Source organism: Scophthalmus maximus, chromosome 11 (assembly GCF_022379125.1).
Source record: "Scophthalmus maximus strain ysfricsl-2021 chromosome 11, ASM2237912v1, whole genome shotgun sequence".
In the NCBI taxonomy this organism is placed as follows: domain Eukaryota; kingdom Metazoa; phylum Chordata; class Actinopteri; order Pleuronectiformes; family Scophthalmidae; genus Scophthalmus; species Scophthalmus maximus.
Genome location: NC_061525.1, coordinates 22,691,202 through 22,706,415, shown reverse-complemented (window position 1 = coordinate 22,706,415; position 15,214 = coordinate 22,691,202). Strand labels below are relative to the sequence as shown.

The 15,214-nt window shown below is 46.7% G+C and overlaps 1 long non-coding RNA gene and 1 other non-coding gene across 2 annotated transcripts in view; one reads left to right on the top strand and one right to left on the bottom strand.

Moving 5' to 3' along the window:
* The window catches only part of LOC118299464, a 68,752-nt gene that overhangs the window by 27,596 nt on the left and 25,942 nt on the right, over positions 1 to 15,214 (bottom strand). The window lies entirely within an intron of this gene.
* trnaw-cca lies at positions 13,718 to 13,789 on the top strand. Its single transcript has one exon. It is a non-coding gene; the product is annotated as a tRNA-Trp (tRNA).

Genomic DNA, 15,214 nt, shown 5'->3' with positions numbered 1-15,214 from the left:
CTGTGTTTTCCACCCAGTGTCATCTCTTGACAATCAACCTCTCTCCGCACATCGAGCGGAAAAAGCATCTTCGCGCCGAGTTTCTGTTCCGCCCCCCCCCCCCCGAGTTTCAAATCTACATTTACGTCTTCACGAGTCCGAAACATCCGGGGACGCCAAAAGATGAAATGAATGTGGCTGTGTTTGGTCTCTTAAGTGTTTCTTTCTCCGCGCAATCAGTAAAGATCTCGGAGGCGATTTGTAGAAAAAGCCGCATTAGGGCCTGAGTCATTGCGAACAAAGGCCCCTCAGACTCCTCTGCGCACGTGAAATATTGTTTTCTTAATTGGATTAAAAAGCTCAAAGTGAGTTTAGAGACCTCCCACGCTCCTGACGGCGGAAAATAGAAAAAGAAAGAAAGGAAAACTGGATCGCGGGCAGATTGGCATCTCGTAAGGCCCTCGCTGACTCAAGAGCTATTAAGACGAGGAGCCTCGTTACAAATTCTTTATTTTATTGAGACGGTAAATCTGTCATCTCCACAATACAGAAGGGGGAATGCAACCTGCCTTTCTTTCGCTCGCTCGCTTCCCCCCTCGGACAAAAAGATGTTCCATAAAAATAAACATTTGGTATCTTCCCCATCATTTCTTCTTTCTTTTTTTTCTCCCTCTCTTCCTCCCCCACCCCCCCCCTCCCCCCCTCGCTCGCCTTTGTCCTCAGGTGAAAGGAAATTGTTGGCACATGTAGGTGGATCGCTCAGTCACTCACAGTGTGCAATGTACAAAACCTCTCTGACAGTAATCCTGGCTGATGTGTGTGTGTGTCTGTGTGCCTACAGACACACACACACACACACACACACACACACACACACACTGGAGGTGTGTGTGTGTCTGTGTGTGTGTGTGCCTACAGACACACAGACACACAGACACTGGAGGTGTGTGCGAGTGCTCTCTCTCTGTGTGTGTGTGTGTGTGTGTGTGTGTGTGTGTGTGAGTTTGGTTTGGCCACTCGTGTGTTGACAGCAACCTGCTGGGTGAGCTTAGTGCTCGCCGTGAGCCGGACGGACGACACCGTGACACATGTCAGCAGAAGGCATCCTGTTCAGTCAGCAGTCATCTGTAGCCATTTATTGACTCACACACACACACACACACACACACACACACACACACACACACACACACACACACACACACACACACACACACACACACACACACACACACACACACACACACACACACACACACACACACACACACACACACACACACACACACACACACACACACACACACACACACACACACACACACACACACACACACACACACACACACACACACACACACACACACACACACACACACACACTCAGGAAGTCAAACACACTGCTGAGCATTTATTCGTGTCTCTCTTCTGTCGCGCAGGAAAGAACAATCTACCCAAAGTAGTTTGGTCGATTGACGGCTCGAGCATGAACTGTTTCTGAACTGTATCTGCACCGGTGACAATTCTACTGAGAAATAATCATACTATTGTTGATCGCAAGCATAAAATATGTGATTATTTTGGATCATTTTTTCACGTGTTACCGTGAGATTCCAGCACCTGATTTTTTTATTTGATTTTTTAATTTTTTAAACCCTGCAAATGAAACTGCAGCAGCAGCTGGTTGTTTCTGCTGATTTTCAAAAGAGACGACACAAACGTTCAATCCTAAATCAATTCATTCAAAATAAAAAAATAAAAAGGAAAGTGCACTGCAGCTACAGTGGCGAGTGTACATTAGATTGTGTGGTTCTAATTCTGTTCCGTTTCTGTGACAGCATTATGTATTTTTTGGGTTCGGGACTCAACACGTTCATCCAATAAAACATTTCTTCTTGACGGCTTCAGGAAAATTCTTTCTGCAAACAGCGATGATGATGATGATGATGAGGATGATGATACTGTAAAAATAAACATGTAGGCGGAAATCCAAAAAGAAAAAGGATGCGTGAGAGTGAGTAAAAGTTGTAATTAATCAATTTACTTTGTCGGAGATTAGATACATGAAAAAAACCTATTATAATATAAATACATATAAGTGAAGGAAAAAAGAGAAAGCATGAAGGCATTAGTCATAATTGAGCCAAGTTAACATAGTTCAGTAAATGTTTTGACAAAGCATTTAGGAAAATGAAACCAAACCAAACCTATATTCCTGATTTAAAACAATTATAAATGTTTGTTATATCATATTTAATATGGCAAGGCCATTCCCTGAAATATAGTAAAAATGATTAGTGACCTTCATTTCATGAAAGCCTTATCTTCATATTATGTTTTAATATTGTAAGAGTTGAAATGGCCCTGATGTGGATAAGAACGACCGTGTGCCAGAGATACTGTACCTTTGTTTTGACAATGATAAGTACATAAATCATCACCGCGAGCGAACAAAGATCACATCTGCGTTATTACACAACATTAAAACTTGGTAAACGTTACACACACATTCTAAGATTTATACATAAAATCATATCTAAACAGTAACTACAATAAAACAGCAGCTGTTTTTACAACCAAAGCTGCACATATGGATTTTGGAACGTGGACCAAAACAGATTTCTTTTTCAAAAAAGAGACAGACGCGACTGTAAAAACAAACCAATTCTTTTTGTGTCTTTTCTTTTTTTTTTTTTTGTTGTTGTCCGGGGCCAATTGAGACGTATCCAGCTCTCACACACCAGCGAAAGGTTTCCACTTGCTCATCTGAAGAACCCAATCCTCCCTGAATTACAGGGAGATTAGGGCGGGATTACGCTGCCTCTGAGAATCCCAGCCGGAGAGCAGCTATTATATCCATCAGAGGAGACAGTGGGCCGCACCTGTTGCCGCACGCAGGCCGCCCCGGTCGGGGGTCGGGGGTCGGGGGACGGACGGGGGACGGACGGGGGACGGACGGGGGACGGACGGGGGACGGACGGGGGACGGACGGGGGACGGTCCGGCCCCTGATTTAGGGAAAATATCGTGGATACTTTGAAATGAAAAAAAATGAAAAAAACAGAAGTCAAGGAGAGTTTTTATAAAATAAAAAATTCCGTGTTGCTTTAACCTTTTCTCGTTCCTCTCCTCCAAGGAGGAGCAATTTCGCCTTTTTCGAGCGCCTCACATGCGAAACGTGTTTTGAATTTTGCACCATGACTTCATACCCCTGGCAGAGGACGTCTCCAACTGTACATGAAAATGTGCGCAGAAAGAGGTTCCTTTATAGTTCCTGCGAGCGCTTTACAACCGGCTGCGTGTGCGAGTGGTTCACTTAAATGCAATTATCTTGAAAAAGTGGCCCATAAAAATTAAAAAAAAGGGGCAATTTCAAGAGAAAAACGGTGTCAAGAGAAGTTAATAAAAGCTGGGAGTTATTTACGTGGGTAAACTGTGCAAATGACTAATGCTAATGCTGCGGTAATGGAAGGGGAGGCAGCAGCGAGCGCCCACAGTTAACTGCCCGCTCTTAAAAAACGCGCTGCACCACTTTGCAGGTGCAACATGCGTAGAACGTGTGCATGTTCTGGAAATAAATCACAAAACTGTTCCACTAGGATGACTCCATCTCACAACGTGTTCTTAGAAGAAATGTGACTGACCAAACCCCTGTTCAGACTGAACTTACAAAAAGAAAACTCCCCCAGATGAATTAGTGAATGATAAATTAAGATTAAGAGATTAATTGAAGACAGTAACAATACCGGGGGGGTCAACCCTGTGTTCCCTTCAGGCCTATGACATTTCCCCGGCATCAAAATTAGGCCCTATGTTAGGGTTAGGAAACATAGGGCTGAGGGAAGACAAGGTCGAGGAACATAGGGGTTGAGGGAACATAGGGTTGAGGGAACATAGGGTTGAGGGAACATAGGGTTGAGGGAACAAAGGGTTGAGGGAACACAGGGTTGAAGGAACATAGGGTTGAGGGAACATAGGGTTGAGGGAACAAAGGGTTGAGGGAACATAAGGTTGAGGGAACATAAGGTTGAGGGAACATAGGGTTGAGGGAACAAAGGGTTGAGGGAACAAAGGGTTGAGGGAACACAGGGTTGAGGGAACACAGGGTTGAGGGAATACAGGGTTGAGGGAACATAGGGTTGAGGGCACATAGGGTTGAGGGAACATAGGGATGAAGGAACACAGGGTTGAGGGAACAAAGGGTTGAGGGAACATAGGGATGAAGGAACACAGGGTTGAGGGAACATAGGGATGAAGGAACACAGGGTTGAGGGAACACAGACGCGCTCCCAACAGGGGGACAATCGCCGAACACGCCCCATCTGCTTCCACAGGTTGTCCACAATGCAGATCACTCAACCTTAGAGTGACCGCACCTAAAGCCTTGTAAAAACTTTACTCTCCCAAGGTGTACTTACGCGGACAATGGCAACGCTTTGAGTCATGCCAAGGTGGAATTGAGCAAGCGTGTAATGGTTTAGCGTGAGCGGTTGAATCAGCAAAGTCGCCCACAGCTCGTCACTCAGAGCTTTTTTAACTGTGTTTTGATAAGACCAAATAAAAGGAAATGAGACGGTTAAAAAAACACCAAATTACAAGGGAGATGTTTTCAGAAATAATGCAATTACTCCGAAACCAGAACCACATAATATGTCCACTCGCACAGTGTCTGCATACTCAAGAACTGTCTGACTGCAGACAGAACAAAGGCTCCTTCTGTTCCTGAGAGATGTCCCCAAATACAAACAATGCGATTGGGCAATCGTCGAGACGATGTACTGTGCCCTGTGCGTCAGGGGACAGAAACAGGACGGGTAACAGTAGGTGCTGTACAGTGAAAACAAGCCCGCGGTTGCTAAGGGAACCGGCAAACAAACACGAATGACGGAATAAGAAATGTTTGGTGCGTAAATCAGCCCCGAGGGACGAGACGAGGGCCCGATGTCACCGAGAGACAGTTTCACAAGGGAGGCCCAGGCCAAGTATCATCCAGCGTGAAATACCAGCAGATAATCGTTTACCTATTGTCTTTCTCCCGATGAAGTCTCTGTTGGATGGACGAGGTCGTTTCTTTGTGCAAAACTTGCACTTACCTCAAAACTCCTCTTTTTAAAAAAAAAAAAATATCTTTGATGGTTTTACGACGGTAAAGATTTGCGCGAGCCAACGAACACACTTTCTTTCAAAATGCAGTCGCCTGTTCTCGTTTCTCTGTCGCCGGTCCCGCTCGCATGATGCTCTCGTGTGGCAGTGTCAAATTATCCTGTCATGTTCCGCCGTAAATTTTAATTACCGCCCCGCCGACCCCAGTTACAGGCCGTTTAAAACAAAGGTTAACAGTTTTCATTTGACCTCTCCGAGGCTAAAGAGTTTAGCTTTTTTTCCCCCTTTTTTCGGGAACACACTGTGTCGACTCTCAGCTCGCGAAGCGTGTAATTCCCCCACCACCCCCCTTTCCGCTCGAGTTGCCGCGGCCCGATGACAGACGAGTTAAAAGGGGTTGAGGCGAGTGCGAGATGCGGCCTCGCCGGTATCGCTGCCGAGGCTGAGGCGATACCTGCTCTCCAGTTTCGATTGCCGTTCCACTTGACCGGGTAGACTGGGGACATTCCTTTTCGACGAGCAGGGCACACTTAAAAACACACACACACACACACACACACACACCGCTGTCACATGCTTAATTCATACCCATAGGGACGGCAGCATCTCGTAATGTGTTTCTCCTCTTGACATGTTAAGCTGAGGAATGCGGGTGAAACGGTGGCGGCGGCCTCGGAGCGGCTTAGTTGGCCTGTTTTTCAGCACCTCCGGATCACTCCGCTGCGACAGGCGAGAGTGACACGTTTGCACACACACACACACACACACACACACACACACCTGTGCAGAAAGTCTCGCCGTTCGCTAAATCTCTACAGTCTGAATTGAGGCTAAAGAACCGTTTTACATGAAAGGATGCGTTTAATTACTTTCATGGCTCAGTTTCCCAAAGTGAATTTGAACGGTGGGGTAAAAAACACACACACACACACACACACGCACACAAAAATCATTTTAACACCGACCCCGCTGACTTCTCGGTGTACGACACACGCCCATAAAGTCTAGAAAAACTCATAAAAAGTTCAAGGAAGTTGAGTCTCGGATTACAAAGCAAAGCATCATAAAACGTATCCTCGGCGAAAGAGCGTATGCCGTCTACATAGGCAGGGTAGAAAAAAAGATTATATCTGGCATATAAGCACAAAGCTTAGTCCAGATATCTCGCTACATTACTCTTCTACTTCTTAAATGCCAGATGTTTAACTTGAGTCTTTTGGTTTAAAAGCACTGGCGTTCCGCCCGGCTGCGTTTTTCTTGGGTCACCTTGCGGCTCCTAAACGCTTGCAGGCTGGATGTCGTCGACGACCCAGCTGCTGGCGATGTCACTCGGCACCGGCGGCATTGGTTGCCGCGCGGCGCGGCGGGCTAATGGGCCCCCGCGTTACTCCATCGCACTTCTAAGTGTTGCATTGGTTTAAGAGGAGCAACGGAATGACTGCAGAGCCGCCAATAAAGCCGTTCAGAGGAGTTGAAGCGTCCGCCCCCCCCCCCCCCGCCCCGGAGATCTCACCGCTCTCTACTTGTAAAAATCGATGACAGGCTCTTTTCCTAAAGGCCCAGGTGTGCCCTTCAAACGGAGCGTTTCACTCCTCCGCTGCTCGTCTGCGAGGCCCTAAAAGGGAGCGCTGAGCGATTTTTGGAGAAAGCTGGTTTCTCTCTTTGTACTTGTCCTCGTCACCGCACTGTTCGTGGTTCGCCGCCTCGGGTACGGGAGACCGACGCGCTAACCACGAGGCCAAAACCCCAGAGTCGTAGCGTCTGTCGCTAGCAACGTCTCTTAAAGCTACAGGGTGTAATATTTAGGAGAACTTATTCACAGATATTGAATATATTGTCCATAACTATGTGTTCATATATGTATAATCACCGTGTTTTCTCGTCAACTCTGAATGAGTTAAATATAGTTCCATGAGGTGGACCCGACCTCCGTGTGAGACGCCATGTTTCTACGTCGTGTTGAATACGTTGCGTTCACATTGAATTTTCAGACGCGGCCGGGAACCGGAAATGGAATCGGCGGTGCGCCGCCATAAAGTGTCCCCTGTCGGCCGCTCAGTTGGTTGTGGTTTGCAACTTTACCACCAGGTGCCGCCAGGAAATGACACACTGGGGCTTTAAGGTGTCGAGGAGTGATGTTTACAAACTGCACCATTTATTTATTTTTTTTAATTTACAGAGTCCGGTTGTCTTTTGTGTGTTACATTATTTGGAACGACATGCATTGTGCTCAGAAATCGGCTTTCATCACGGTTATTTCGCTCACAAATGCAAAATTGCAAAAACAGTAATACATGTTGAAGAATTATGGCCGACCACGGTACAACGTCGGTCCAAATCCTTTTTTTTTTTTTAAGTTTTGCAGAGCAGAGAAATCCTTGCTCGGAACTCAGAGTTGTTTTGGCCCCAGGTCGCGTTCCCCCCCCCCCCACTTTCTCCACCAGGAGACATGTGTCTGAGGATCCCGGGACAAATACTTTAAGCACCATAAACCGTAGAGAAAACCAGGGAAACGAATGTAAGGATTCGTGTGGACGGAGACACCTGTCTGCGCGTGTAATGCGATATTCGCCCCCCCACCACCACCCCCTGCAAGAGCAGGAGCATCGATCATCCTCCGTTGAGGTGTTGCTGTGTGCGAAATGTCACAAAAAGTCCCGTGCATAAAATCCCTCATCACTACACAAAGTCCTTGAATTTTTTTTTTTTTTTTTATTTCTGCCCATGAGGCATTTTTGTGTCTATAAATTAATCAGCAATTACACAACTGGTTGACAAGGCGCAGGAGTTTGTGCATCTGTGTGCGAGCTCTCGACGCTTTGGCACGGCTGTCAACACGTGTGCGCCTGAGTGTGAACGGCGGTTTGTAAATCATCCATCGTCGAGAGAGAGAGAGAGAGAGAGAGAGAGAGAGAGTGATGGATGCAGTGTTTGTACGACATGAGCTTTGCGCAATACACGCCAAAAAAAAAAAAAAAGTCTTTCTCGATTGTATATCTCTATCTAACAGTAGTCACTCGCTGCTGTAAATTCATCACACGTCTGTTGAGATTATCAAAGTGCTACAAGGTAAAACGATCCCGTCCTGATTTCTTTTTTGGGACGCGGCTAACCCGTCAGGCAATTCATCAAGAGCCATAAAGTGTGTGCCCACCCCCCCCCCCCAAAATAACTCGATCAAACAGGTGAGATCACTGCGCTGACTCCGAATCCTCAGGACGGGACACGCTCAGCTCCGTTCCTGCCAGATGAGGTTTGCCTTTTATTTTACAAGAGGAGTATGCAGATTTTTTTTTTCTTTTCTTCCCCTCCCCAACTGCTCAATGTTGTTTTCTCACCCCCCCCCCCCCCCCCCTGTGAAACCACAGGATCCACACTCACGTCTAAATCCAGTGCAAACTGACGAAAAGGGACAAAAAGGGGAATGGAAGGGGAATTTGGTGTTGTTATCGTTGTCAAGAAACGATTCCAGAGAATCATAACACGGAAAAAGAAGAAAAGTTCATTTGAGCCCGTCACGTCTCAACTGACAAATACCGCAGACAAACAACGAACTCAGCAATATGAAGTGTGAAGGGAAAAGAAACGAGAGAAGGAAAATCCAAACTATGAATAACATTTGCCGCCTTGTGCAAATACTGGAGATTGATTTTGAAACCTCCCCACGGCCACGTGGACGTGTCCGGTTACTGTCCGGTTACTGTCCGGTTACTGTCCGGTTACTGTCCGGTTACTGCCCGTCGCGGACAGATTGATTGTTTCGGACGTGTTCGACCGCGCATCAACAAGCGCAGCAGGTGCGATTCGATCTCAGTCAACGGATACATTCATCGTCACGTGTGGCTTCATCGAACGACGGTTGTAGCGGCGACATGTTTGGTTGGAGGAATTTCACAATGTGAAGAGTTCAGCGCTGTCATGACGTCAGATATCTTCAAAAAAAAAAAAAAGGTCTTGTTGCTGTTGGCCAATGGGAATCGAAATGAAATCATCTGATGTTAGACAAATAAATTCACATTCCATAACACAAACATGTTATGTTTTGGAAGAAAAGGGCTTGAGTGCTCCAGAGTAACGAAGTACATTTACTCAACTACTGTACTAAAGTTCCAACCTTATCTTATACTTCCATTTTTACTGTATACTTCAACCCCACAATGTGTCTGATGGAAATATTAAACGACTTAAAGAACAATAATATTAATTCTTTCAAAATACATAAACACTGTCAGGAGCAATTTTACTGGCCGATCCCACATAACTCAACTCGCCATCAAATTCATGGATATGTTGCTTTGTTTCATTTTTAAATTTATTTTGAAAAGATATGACAAAGAAACATTCGGCGATGTATCAAGTGACATTTTAAAATGAACGGGTCATTTCTGACCCATGTTGTGCATTAAAAGATTTTGAATATGTTGTGCACCAGGGGGTTAGATGTTTATTTAACCCTCTGGGTTATAACTGCCTGTTATAACTGGCACTTTTATTTTGCTCGTTTTAACTGTAAGGTGTCCTTGAGTTCTTTGAATGGCACCCATAAACAAAATGAATTATTATTAGAATTATTATTTATTATTTATTTTAAATACTTAATGTAACATGTTAAGTGTCCAGCCTGCACGGCCTCATGATGCGTATTCACGTAATGTGGTGCAATTCTTTTGAATTCTTGCATTGCTCCTTTTACCAGGCTGTTGAATTGATTTGAGAATCTATCTAATATTTTTGTCATTTCTCGTTTGAGCTGAGAATTGCGCAAGTTGCGAAAAAAAAGAGACGAAAACATCTATGAAAAAGCAACAAGAGGAGTAGAGAATATCCGTATCAACCTTGGCTACGCGAAACGTATCTGTCCGCAAGTTGCCCCCCTGTTTAGTCGGAATTGACAAAGTTGCACGTCGGACAGTGAAGCTCTTGTTTTAAGAGCCGAGGACCTTTTTTCACTTTACTTCTGCTCTGTGGAGTTTCCAAGCAATGACATCTGTCCACAGCATCCGCCCGAGGGCCAGAGGGTTCGAGGGAAGGGAAGCAAGAAAAGCACCTATTCATAACAGTTAAAGAAACGGGGCCCTTCCCACCGGCCTTATACCTGCTGAGAGACTTACGCCCATTGACTGATAAGGAGGAGGGCATCTTTCAGCGCACATTCTCCTGCGGGGCTTACTTAGGGACGCGCACAATCCGCCATTCATGCAGAGAGGCTGGCGTCACACGCCGCCGCTCGAGTGGCGCACACGCGGCGAGCGCCGGCGTCAAATGAGAAGATGACCTGTTCCGACCCCCTCGCCAGGGGGTCTGACAAGACTGTCAGCGACAGGGGCAACGGAGAGCACAAAGGTCACAGGGGAAAAAAATAAGTGCGCGAAACGTTTTCTGCATCTGTGCTGCGGTGCGAAGGGGGGAACAAAAAATGAAAAAGACAGAGAGCGAGTTGGCAGGCGGCCAAGTGCTGTCTGGCGCACATCCAGTCGGGATGATGTAATAGTGGGTTAAGTAGTTCAGAGAGCTGAAGGAGTGGGAGACAGGCTTCGTACATTTTTGGGTGGGTGGTGGTGGTGAGTTTGCAGCAGGTGAAACACAACAATCGCTGGATTCATTGACCGTGTATCCCTCAAAAGAGGAGTTCGCAGGGGGCTCGACGGACAGCCCTGAGGACGGAGTACGAGTCCTGGAAGTCTCAACTTTCCCCCCAGTTTTTCCCCGATCTCTTGGTTTTCCCCCCGGCTGTTCAGTCCGCGCAGCCTCGGAGAGAAGCTCGCGCATCGCCCTCGTCACTCATCCACGGTTGAACGACCACAAGCTCCGAGCACACTGTCCGAGTGGAGAGGATTCACGGGCTCCGTGGGACACGGTCACATTCACGGAAGCTCGTTGCGTTCAGTCGCGACCGTCCTCCGGCAAAAAAGTAAGAAGGACGACCACATAGGTCGTTTGTTCTAGCAGCTCATTGCGACATAGGTGGACCGCAGTCGTTATGAGCACGGCCACTAGAGGTCAGCGCTAGACGTGCCATAGACCTGCTGAGTCCGTCAAGTTTGTGCGTCAATAGATCTGCTTAAATCGCGTAAAATCGTTGTGATGACTCTCGGCGGCCCTTACCCTGACCTTTACGAGCTCATCACCCATATGTTGGAAAATCAAATAAAAACCCCCACAATGCTCTGAGGCGATAAAAGCATTTGTGGCATACTTCCAGTAGACGGGGCTAAAGCGGTCCATTCGGTCGTATTAGAGCGCGAGAGACTCGTAAGACAAAGTCGGTCACAAGCGTTGGGAGGACCTGGTCGGTTTAGTCTCACCTCTCATACAGACATTACAACACATGTTGCCAGAAGCCTGTGTTGCCAGGAAGGGACTCTGCATTATGTGTGGCGACCCACCCGCCGGCGTCACCAATTGGTTTTTTTGTGAGCTGCCGTTTCGAGGCCTCGACTTTGCCATTTTGACCGGCGCCATCTTGGGTTTTTAAAACCAGAAGTAGATCTCTCTGGAGGAGCAGGTGGGTGTGGCACCCTGCACACATTGGACAGTACTAGGTGTCAATCACACGGTACCCACGCCCCAACGCACAACGTGCTTTATTGGTTTATTCTACAATTTTACAGAATCATCACCATCATGCTGTGTTGAAGAAGACTTGAAACTAGAGATTGAACCATAAAATCTTTACTGGCGTTACAAATCAAGTGAGAAGTAGAGTCATTTTCTCAAAGACTTCTATAGAAACCTTTTGCAACCATTGGAGTCGCCCCCCCGCTGGTGATTCCAGAGAATCCAGGCTTCAGGCTTCACTTCTTGGACCCGGCAACTCCGTATAATTGTGTCGTAAAACAAATCAAAAACCAACAACATTTCAAAAACGTCTTAGCTCATTTATTCAGTAAATCAATCAACCGGACGTTCTGTCGTGTTTATTGCGTCAATCAGCCCGTCACTGAATCAATAAATCACTCCCCAAAGCTACAGTAAATACACGTGTGTGCGTGCGCGTGTGACACACGGAAGCTTTTTATTATCTATGACCTTCGAGTGGCAGAATCCTCCACCTGCAGGTGCACGCACAGAAAAAAAAAAAAAATGAAAAATGAAAAAGTGACAGATGAAATGTGGGAATTACAAGAGGGAGAAACCGCCACAGTGCGTTTTCTCCCTAGTAATTTTCATTTTTGGCGCTAAGATGCTTCGATAATGCATCCGCCTCCGTCATGAGAGTCGGCCGTCGGTCTGAACAGGATGCGGTTCGACGCCAAAGCAGAATTACACAGCGCGCGCATCAGATGAGTCACGCCTGCTAAAATGGAGATGTTTATACAGCACAACTGTGAACACACTGTCTAATTGCAGAGTGCGATCACACCAGGTAACACACGCACACACGCACACACACACACACACTGAGCCGGTTTCTTTTATCATCACTGCACGTTGCACGACGTGATCGTTAAAGCTACTGTATCTAACCGCAAGCCGCTTAAACAGTTTTCGCTGTGTGAAATGCTTTTCAAAATAAACAAGAGCGATAAAAAAAAAAAACGGATTTGGTAAATCTGCGAAAACAGACGCGAGGAGCGTTCGTCGAGGGAGCTCGACTATTTGCACACACACGATTAATGAATCAGCTCAGATACTTTCAGGAGGGTTACGCCTGTGAACCGAGAACACGGCACCAAGAAAACAAGAACGACCTCGTTCATTGGTCCACCGACTAAACATCTCACATATTTTCCTTTAATTTGACACTTTTGAAGCATTTAAATGCTGCGTTTAATTTGGTCAGGGTTATGATTCGTTGTCCTTGTACTCTGCCCGTAACATCAACCGACAACTTGGTTTTAAAAACAAATAAGCACTACAGTAAAAAAATGTCACTACATCTACTTTCATTCATTCGCTTTTCCCGCCACATTTGAATATCTGCCGCTGTCGGAGGACAAAGGGAAAACACTCCGGAGCAGAAGGTGCCGATTAATGCGCCTGTTGCGCTGGTTTGCCAACCGCCATTAAAACGATGACGAAGAAGAAGAGTGTACAACCAATCACGTTGCAAGCACTGAGCCGGGTGTGGCCCCAAGAACACGGCCTCAACCGTAGCTCTACTTGTGACTCATAGTCAAATGAGAACCTTCATCTGCTGTTTAAAGCTACAGCGTGTGATATTTAGAAGAACTTATTCACAGAAATTGAATATATTTTCCGTAACTATGTGTTCATATATGTATAATCTCCATGTGTTTCGTCAATTCTCAATGAGTTAAATATAGTTCCATGAGGTGGACCCGACCTCCGTGTGAGTCTCCATGTTTGCTAGGTCGTGTTGAATACGGTTGTTGAACTAAACGGTTCCAGAATACGTCGCGTTCATGTTGAATTTCCAGACGCTGCCGGAAAAACGGAAACGGAATTGGCCGCGCGCCACAGTAAAGTGTCCCCTGTCAGGTGCTCGGTTGGTTGCGGTTTGCAACCACCAGATGTCACAATGATGGAGGCAGGCAGCATCAACGACCCACAGTAGGATGACCTGGAATTGAACCTTCTGTACCAAAGTCAGTGGTGCGACCCACTCAGCTATACCAGCTATACCAAGTCTGGCCGCCTGAGCAAAACAAGTAAGGGCAACCTGCAAACTGTGAGACCTCGTGGCGCAACGGCAGCGCGTCTGACTCCAGATCAGAAGGTTGCGTGTTCAAATCACGTCGGGGTCAAAGTTCTTTAAGAGATAAGTTGGGACTTAATCTGAAAAAATGTAGACGTTGGCCCATAACCGACAGATGTCTTCCAGATTTTGATCCTGCTTTGAAATAATATAATGGTTCCTTTTTACATTACATTCATTGTGCAGACGCTTCAGTCCAAGGCGACCTACAATAAGTGCATTCAAACATGAAGATATGAACCCAAAGGTGCAAGAATCGATATGGTGCATGTACATTTATCGAATAGGCAAAAACAGCTTCACGTGCTCATTTGAGATATTTTTTAATGAGTCCAGGGAGTAAGGTGCAGTCTGCACAGGTTAGATGTCAGTCTGCGACGGAAGCATTGAAGGGATTCTGCCGTCCTGATGTCAAATCCCTTTGATTTTGTATTTAACTGGCGTCTTGTGAAACGCTACAAGTGGCTGTCGTGAATCTCTGCACCTCTCGACTAGGCCCTGGAGCGACTGCGCTGTCAAATACCAGCTCGGCATGTCACACAGTCGGCCCTGTTGGTTCCCAAACAGCCGCCGTAACCGGGGAAACGCTTTGCGATGACGACACGCGAGGCCGAGCGAGAAGTAGGATTTATCGTCAACAGGCGGAGGTGCCAGGTAGCACAATATTACTGGTTGGTCGGAGCCGCCGCAGTATTTAAAGCCACCGATATTAATGGCGGCGGCGGAGGGGGAAACATTATCCTTAAGTCCTGCGGTTTGATTGGAGCACAGAGAGCCACAGACGGGCCTGCCAGCACCGCGGCGAGCGAACGCAGCCCCTAATATCCGAAATTACATTACGGCGGTCCGAGGGTTTATAACTGGTCACAGGGGGGGGGAGAAGGAGCGAGGCACATTTTCGTGGGGAGAATGGTTTCATTTATGAATCAGGGGGTTGTAAAAAAAGTTTGGGGTTTCGGGGGAGTGGGGGGGGGGGGGGGGGTGGACACTTAAAAATATATCAGCGGGAAACATGTCATGGCCGTAATAGCATTAAGTTTGCCCTTTAATCTCCATTGAACTCTGTTTTGCTTTTCAATTACGTTCGCGGTAATGGGCTTCGATGGATCACACGGTTTTTCAAAATGCACGGGGGGGGGGGGGGGGGGCTTCTGCCAGCTCGAGTGTGGAGAGTGGAAAGAGAGAAAGAAAGAAAAGTCGCACGACATCCATCATGTTTCCGTACTTGGCCTCGGCGTTCAGATCATATATTTCTGTCTGCGTTTCCCCGCGATGGCGACGGCGACGCTTTACAACTTCCCCGCGTTGGACCCAGCTGCTCACTTTCACATGCAGATCGCAGACAGATTGTCGTCGACTCCAACAGCAACAGAGAGCGAGTCGAAAGAAAACGTCCCCTGGTTGCACTTTTATTTCAGTTGGACGGAGCGCGCACGGAGCTAAAAGAGAAGTATTTACGATCTCGAAAGAAGAA